Source organism: Anomaloglossus baeobatrachus, chromosome 1, assembly GCF_048569485.1.
Source record: "Anomaloglossus baeobatrachus isolate aAnoBae1 chromosome 1, aAnoBae1.hap1, whole genome shotgun sequence".
Taxonomy (NCBI): Eukaryota; Metazoa; Chordata; class Amphibia; order Anura; family Aromobatidae; genus Anomaloglossus; species Anomaloglossus baeobatrachus.
The window spans coordinates 666,473,948-666,482,324 of NC_134353.1; the positions used below are offsets into that span (position 1 = coordinate 666,473,948).

Here is an 8,377-nt window from a genome sequence, read left to right on the forward strand (position 1 = left end):
TACAAAGCTGTGCGCTTCCTAAACTGCTGACTAGCCCATGCTCGAGGCAAAGAGTACTCTTACCACCTGGAGCATCAGAAATAATCTTATCCAGCTTAGTACCAAAAGGACAAAACCCCTGAAAAGGAAGTCCACTGAAAGACTTCTTAAAGCCCTGTGCGCACGCTGCGGTTTTTGCCACGGATTTGCTGCAGAAAATGTTGATAACCTTAGCAACACAAGTGGCAACGAAAGCCAGACAAAAAGGGTCGAACCTGCTGCCTCAAAAGCGGACTTCACCACAGAAGCTGTCAATCCATAGGATCCTTCAATGCAGCCACCTCAATGGGAGGCAAGGTGGTGGTTCTAGAGAGACTGTAAAAAGGAGTATCGACCACTGGTGGAGTGGACCAAGATGCCACTATTTCCGCTGTGAAAAAGTAAAGCACCTCCATGCGACTATGTTTCTGGAAACTCTTGCCAGGTGCTTACAGGCTTTCTGTAATACTTCATTAAACTGCTCATGATGGGCAAATGATTTCAGCACCCAACTGCCTCTCCTAAAGAAACCTGCTTCATTAGGTGGATGGGGGTCTGTCTACAAAGAAAGAACCAACAGCTTTATTTAAACTCTGAATCATATCGCTCAACCTTCGCATCTGATATGGATTCAGCACCGATTCTGCACTAGAACTAGTCAGAACACTCCAGAGAATGTAGCCCCTGCAGAGACTGAAAGGCCTCAGGTCACTCTTCCAGTGAGGGAGATCTGGAAGAAGATTCTAGAGGGCATTTAGAATGTAGCCAGGTCTGTAACATTGATAAGAAGTCACAGGGGGTCTGAGTCGCTACAAGAGTCATCCAGCGCTCCCAGGGTGGCAGAAGTCACAGGGAGTGGATCCACAGCAGTAGTCAGGGTCTTCGACATCTTAGTTCTGTAACAGCCTTAGTAAGATTGAGCATGGGGAAGAGGAGAAATATGCTCTTCTGATGCCATTCGGGTCCCCAAATAAGGCATCTGCAAGGGGGAATGTGTACAGGCAGCACAATAAGGTATAGAAAGTTAAGAAGAAAACTTATCACAGACAGCACATGTATAATAAGTGAATAGCATGGGCTGGCCCGGAGGACAACCATGGTCATCTCTAGACATCCTAGAGACAGAGGGAACAGGGAGCAGTGAAGGGACGCTGCTGTGGAACAGCAGTATCAGCCACCAAGGAGACAGTCCTACCCAGACCATGATCAACCGAGCCAGTAGCCGCACAAAAAAAAAAAATGAGGACTGGAGGTGGAACAGGAAGGGCCATGCACACGTCAGGCAACACTGACTGGCTGCAGCAATAGGTAATCGGCGGCCCAAAAAATAAACAAATGCGCCCCCGAAATGGAGCACAATTACAGCCAACAACCCGGAGGGGAGCATAGACTGAAAATACCACATAAGACACTGCCACTGCGCGACTCCGCTCCCACACCCCTGACCGCTTCCCACAGCCCACGCAAAAGTACCTAGAGCACGCGCACATGCCTCCGCCTTTGTGACTTCCTAGAGTGTTTTATGCTAGTTTTCTGGTGAAAACACTGATAAGTCGCCACCCGAGTGTTTTCCATCGGTAAATCACGCAGATACAGCCCCATAATACTGCACCAAATAGTAATTCTGAGAACAACAAATATATATTTCAGAGCATGAAAGAGTAAAAACAAAGTAGGATCATTCCAATCTGGAACGCATTGCATTACCTAATAGTGTGGTAAATCATTATTATTCTCCATATTTGCATCTTCCAGCTTTAAACCAATACCTCAGCTCTAAGACATAAGCACGCAGCACTTCCACACATGGTGTCATTGCTTAGGATTGCATGATTACATAGGAGGGAGAGGCACAAAAAGAAGGTCAGGTCCTTGTACTTGCCAACATGGCATGCACACACCGGAACGCTTTCCAAAAGCTTCTTTTACAATCAAATCTGGGGTGATAATAATCACATGTAAAAATACAGCCCCAACATATTCCACAGGGATTTCCAAGCTCTAAACAGCAACGAAAAGAAAAAGCAATCCCTGCTAATAGGAAGAACACCAGATCAAAACAAGCCATACAAGAACATTACATATACACAAAATAAAAGATTCTGTCAGTACAAACTGACTGTTCAAACCAAGCACAAAACACACTGCATCAAAGTCATACAGTGGCATGCAAAAGTTAGGGCACCCCTAGTCAAAATTACGGTTATTGTGAACAGTTAAGCAAGTTGATGAAATGATCTCAAAGTCATAAAGTTAAGATGATACACTTTGTATTTTAAGCAAAAAAAAAATTATATATCTTCATCTTTAAACAAAAAAGGAAAATGGGCTGATGCAAAATTAGCACCTAGAAGCACCCCCTTTGGAAAGTATGACAGCTTGTAAACGCTATTTGTCGCCAGCCGTGAGTATTTTAATTCTTGTTTGAGGGATTTTCATGCATTCTTTCTTCTAAACGTTTTCCAGTTGTGCGAGATTCCTCGGTCGCCTTGCATGCACTGCTGTTTTGAGGTCTAGCCACAGATTTTCAATGATTTTCAGATCAGGGGACTGTGAGGGCCATTGTAGAAACTTTTGCTTGTGCCTTTTGAGGTAGTGTATTCTGGATTTTGGTATCTGTCTAGGATGCATTTGTAGAAACAGCTTTTGTTTTTACAGATAGTATCAGATTTGCATCATGAATTTATTGAAATTTCATTGAATCCATTCTGTTCCCCGTGCCATTGGATGCAAGACAACCACAAAGCATGATTGATCCACACCCCATGCTTAATGGTGGGCGAGATATTCTTTTCCTGAAATTCAGTGCCATTTTTTACCCCACACATACCTGTGTTCTCTTGCATACTTCGGACCCTAAATTTTATGGTGAGGATGCAGGAGAGGTTTTCTTCTGATGACTTTTCCATGAAGCCAATATTTCTGCAGGTGTCTCTGAAAAGTAGAACAATGTCCACAACTCTAAAGTCTGCAAAATCTTCCTGAAGGTCTTTTGCAGTTAAGCAGGGGTTCTGATTGGTCTCTTTTACAATCCTAGGGAGATCCATCTCCCTTTCTCCTCCGTAGCTGGCTATTGCGATTCTCGCTCTGCACACACGGTACACTGGTGTACCGCGAGTGCAGTGCGATTATTCTCTCGCCCCATTTACTTGAATGGGTGCGAGAGAAAAGAGTCGCATTACAATCACAGCATGCTGCGATTGTTTTCTCGGTCCGATTAGGGCTGAGAAAATAATCGCTCATGTGCGCTGACACACAGGCTAGAATTGGTCTGAGTGGAATGCGATGTTTTATCTCACTCCACTCGCACCGATTTTCTCGCCGTGTGGCTAGGCCTTAAGTTTACGTCTTTTAGAGATCATGTCACTCAAGGAAGAATGGGGTGGGCAGAGAGCGATTTAAAACAAGCAGGTTGTAAAGTGAGCTGAATACTCGGCCGCATCAAAGATGCACAGAGCGGCTGTGCTTGGATGGAACAGTAATTTTATGCAGACAAGACTGACTGAGAACTATACACACTATAATAATAAGTTTAAAAAGACACTACTGTGCCTCCGTATACCTGAAATTTCATCTAAAAACATACAGGGATTGTTTTATTCTGACATTCTTTTTGGACTGTGTACCAAAGTACCGTCCCCTAGGGTCTGACCGCAGTCTGAAAGTTCATGGAGTTGAGAGTCCACACAAACCGTTCTGCAGTGTGCACCATCCATAAAGCAGGCCATATACACTAAAGATTATAGATGGCTGACAAGAAGAATAAAGGAAACACTGATACGTGAATAAAACGGAAGCTATAAGCAGAGAAAGACTGTTAGTGAACATCTTAATGCCCCCGAAAGCCCCCATTCACAAGGCAGGACAAAAGTGTGTTCTTCTGGGCTTCGTATGGCCAGTATGTGTCTGTATACCACTAATGTGATTGCTTATAAATATACAGAAGGTCACAGCAAAAAAAATCCTTTAGCTTGCGACCTATGTTTTTCTGCAATAAAGCCTATAATAGATAAATGCCACAATATCCAGACTGTGGTCACTGATGTGTGTTGGCACTACTGCAGTACCAGCCCAAGGCTTCCTTTTGAGGCATAAAAAAAATAAAAAAAAAAAAATATATATATATATATATATATATATATGTTTTCATGTGGAAACAGCTTAAGGAAATGCTCATTCCTTGTTGATTTTTGGGGGAGTTTTTTCTCCTTATATGTAACCTTCTGATTGGTCAGTGCCTAGTCAGCGGCATGTTCCACCAGGAAACGTTTCAAAGACGTCACATGCACACTTTTTTCCCAGCAGGCATTTTTTAAAACTGGAGTGGTGGGGGGGGGGGGGGGGGTTGGTACAGGAAGGCTCAAAATTTACTATAGATATGAATAGGAAAAGTATTGCAAGCATTTTTTTACGCATACAATCAGCTCACTGCCCTGGCACTTAAATCTTTAAAGGGAACCTGTCAGGTCCAATATGCACCGAGAGCCACGAGCAGTTCTGGGTGTATATTGCTAATACCTGCCTAACTGTCCCTGTATACACTAGCATAGATAAAGAGATCTGTAGAAAAAGTATTTCTAAAGATCGTATATTATATACTAATGAGGTCAGGGACTAGTCACAAGGGCGTTACTTTCATTGGCTAATCAGCCTACATAGCGTGTAAGCATGCCACTGTGGGCGTATGAACATGCTAATGAATGCACAGTGACGCCGCACATACCTCACTCTTCATGGCGCCCAGAGGAGGATGGATGCGCACTGCGCATGATTCGCAGTTCCCGGGAACATCCGGTCATGCGCACTAACCTGTTGCCAGGTGTAAGCTTCCCAGCTTCAGTTAGGTATAGTGCGCATGACTGGAAGTGCTGGGACTTCAAATCATGCCCAGTGCGCATCCATCCTCCGCCGGCCACCATCGAGAGGGAGGTACGTGCAGCGTCACTGCGCATTCATTAGCATATTAATACGCCCACAGGGGCATGCTAACATGCTAAGGGGGCTGACTAGCCAAGGGAAGTAAAGCGGCAGTTACGCAGGGTTAGCAATACGCACCCAGAACTGCTCATGGTTCTGTTCTGGGTGCATATGGCGCCTGACAGGTTCACTTAAAAGGTTGATTAAGGGGGAGTAAACAACCCTTTTTATTATTCCGAAAAAATTTAGGCAACTCATTTTTATGTGGCGTAATAGACCAGCTAAATTAGCCAGTTGTCCTACAAGATGATAAACATCAATGCAGACAAAAAGTGAGGTCTCTGAGTATATGTGCAGGAGTTCGCGACAAGTACAGTTAAGCCACGCTAGACATAAAAGATTTCTCATTAGGGGTATGAAGTGACTTGCGTTAATACAAACTGCACTATATGTAGACGCAAAGGAAAACAACCATCCAAACAGAAGAGCACATTATAACGTGATATAGAACCATGACGGAGGGCTGCAATGGAGCAAGTAAAGACCCCCAGACACAATAAGGGCAGCTGAACTGGCCAGGATCTGGTGATTGGCTCCCCACATTAACAGGAGGCTAACATTACTGTGCATGGTAGAGCCGGGAGAAATAGCCGTCACCCAAACAATTATTCAGGTGATCTACAGTATTTAATGCCTTCATTCACATTTGTGCTAGAAAGACTTCTGATGGCTGGGCCTGTTTCCATGTGTACTATCGCAGTTTATGTGCCACCATTAGTACATAATGAGCCATCAGTCTCAAAGACTCTTCATCTCCAATAAAGGATAAAGTCAGCATATTTTAGAATTGGTGGCGGCCACAACAGCGAGACCAGTGGTGATCTTACAGTGATCTTATTTTTTATGGGATTGGATTTTCTGTTCTCACAATATTGATTGGCCCTATCTTTAGGCTATAGGTTGAACTTCTTGGATTTGTGTCTTCTTTCTTAGGTACCATAATCAGCTCTTTTAGGCTATGTGCCCACGCTGCAGAAAATTCGCAGAGTTTGCCGCGATTTTTTTGCGGAAATTCCGCGGATTTTTCAAAAATCCGCAGTACAGCGAGTCCTCAGCCATTTCTATGGCATTTGGGGAGTGCTGTGCCCATGCTGCGTTTTTTTCCGCAGCGGAAATAATGCAGATTTCCCTGCAGAAAAATCTGCATGTCAATTATTCCTGCGGATTTTTACGCACGATCCCATACTTATCTGCCTTGATAGAAGACACCGGAGTCACTTCCTCTAGTGCAGAGGAGCGCGGTGGAGCCAGGAGAAGGAGGTGGGCGGGGCCTGCACGAGCTCCGGTCATGTGACAGCCAGAGCTTGTGCAGGCCCGCCCACCTTCTCCAGCAATGTGCAGACAGACACGGCCGGAGAGTGCAGTGCTGTGTGATGGAGTTAAGTATGAACTCCGGATCACTCCAGCACTTGTTCTGCATTGAGGATGCAGTGCCGGAGCCATGGTACTGTATCCTCAATGCAGAATGACTGCACCATATCCCCACAACATTCCGCAATACAACCGCAGCATTGAAACAGACAAAGGTGTGCTGCGGTTTTCTAGGAGCTCCTGCGGATTGTCCTGCTATATCCGCAGGGCACTTTCCCCCTGGGCATATAGCCTTAAAGGGAACCTGTCAGCAGAAATGTCCCCTAAAACCTAACAGATTCCCCCTCTGCAGCTCCTGGGCTGCATTCTATAAAGGTCCCTGTTATGATTGTGCCCACTTTCTGACCGAAAAAAAGTGTTTATAAAGTTGTACCTTTTTGGCTTCTGATTCTGTAAATCCGTCACGGGGGCGGGCAGCCTGATGGCCGTTATTCTGCCCCCTGGTCCTGTATGCCGCCCCCATCGCTGATTTCAATACTTCTGGACGCCGCCCACTGCTCCAGCCATCCCCGCGCATGCCCAGTGCCCATCTCTCGGGGATGAGCACTGTGCCCAGCGTCACGTGCACGCAGGGTTAAGATTATGGGCGGTGCTGTGATGTTTATTCCTAAGCAACCGCCCATAATCGCGGGACCGCGCTTTCGGTGTAGTCACTGCTCCGCGCTCTTCCCATCTATTTCCTGCCTCGGGGCAAGATGGGAAGGAGGCGAAGTGAGGTCAGCAGCAGCGCGCTTGCGCAGAAAGAAGCAGGCCGAGGGGGAAAGCGCGGTCCCGCGATTATGGGCGGTTGCTTAGGAATAAACATCACAGCACCGCCCATAATCTTAACCCTGCGTGCACGTCACCAGCGGTGACGCTGGGCACAGTGCTCATCCCCGAGAGATGGGCACTGGGCATGCGCGGGGATGGCTGGAGCAGTGGGCGGCGTCCAGAAGTATTGAAATCAGCGATGGGGGCGGCATACAGGACCAGGGGGCAGAATAACGGCCATCAGGCAACCCGCCCCCGTGACGGATTTACAGAATCAGAAGCCAAAAAGGTACAACTTTATAAACACTTTTTTTCGGTCAGAAAGTGGGCACAATCATAACAGGGACCTTTCTAGAATGCAGCCCAGGAGCTGCAGAGGGGGAATCTGTTAGGTTTTAGGGGACATTTCTGCTGACAGGTTCCCTTTAAGGGGCCGTTCCGCGCTCTGCTCTATACACCTGCATGATGATGATACAGAAGTGGCTAGGTTGGGTACTGCAACATTGTCTTGTCTAAGTGAAGATGATAACGCTACAATTCTCTGCACTGCAAATACTAGGTATATGACGTACACATAGATCTAGCAATGTAAACATGGATAAAGCAGCTGTATTGCACGAGCGCTGCGGTCAATTCAAGTAGTTAGATCATCAATCTGTTACCATGGCCCATCCTAAGGGTACTGTCACACTTTAGCGACGCTCCAGCGATCCCACCAGCGATATGACCTGGTCAGGATCGCTGGTGCGTCGCTACATGGTCGCCGGTGAGCTGTCAATCAGGCAGATCTCACCAGCGACTAGTGACCAGCCCCCGGCGACACGTGGAAGCGATGCTGCGCTTGGTAACTAAGGTAAATATCGGGTAACCAAGCGCTTGGTTACCCGATATTTACCTTTGTTACCAGCGCACACTGCTTAGCGCTGGCTCCCTGCACTCGTAGCCAGAGTACACATCGGGTTAATAAGCAAACCGCTTTGCTTATTTACCCGATGTGTACTCCGGCTACGTGTGCAGGGAGCCGGTACTGGCAGCCTGAGAGCGGCGGACGCTAGTAACCAAGGTAAATATCGGGTAACCAAGCAAAGCACTTTGCTTGGTTACCCGATATTTACTTTGGTTACAGCTTACCGAAGGATGTCAGAAGCCAGATCAATGCATATTCAGATCGTTGCTCATTCGCTGTCAAACACAGCGATGTGTGCTTCACAGCGGGAGAGCAACGTCCAAAAAAATGAACCAGCACTGTGTGTAACGAGCA

The 8,377-nt window shown here is 46.4% G+C and overlaps 1 protein-coding gene across 3 annotated transcripts in view; it reads right to left on the minus strand.

Annotated features, from left to right (window-relative positions):
• CORO1C (coronin 1C) overlaps positions 1–8,377 on the minus strand; it is a 123,515-nt gene that overhangs the window by 66,293 nt on the left and 48,845 nt on the right. The gene's annotated exons all lie outside the window — the stretch shown is intronic.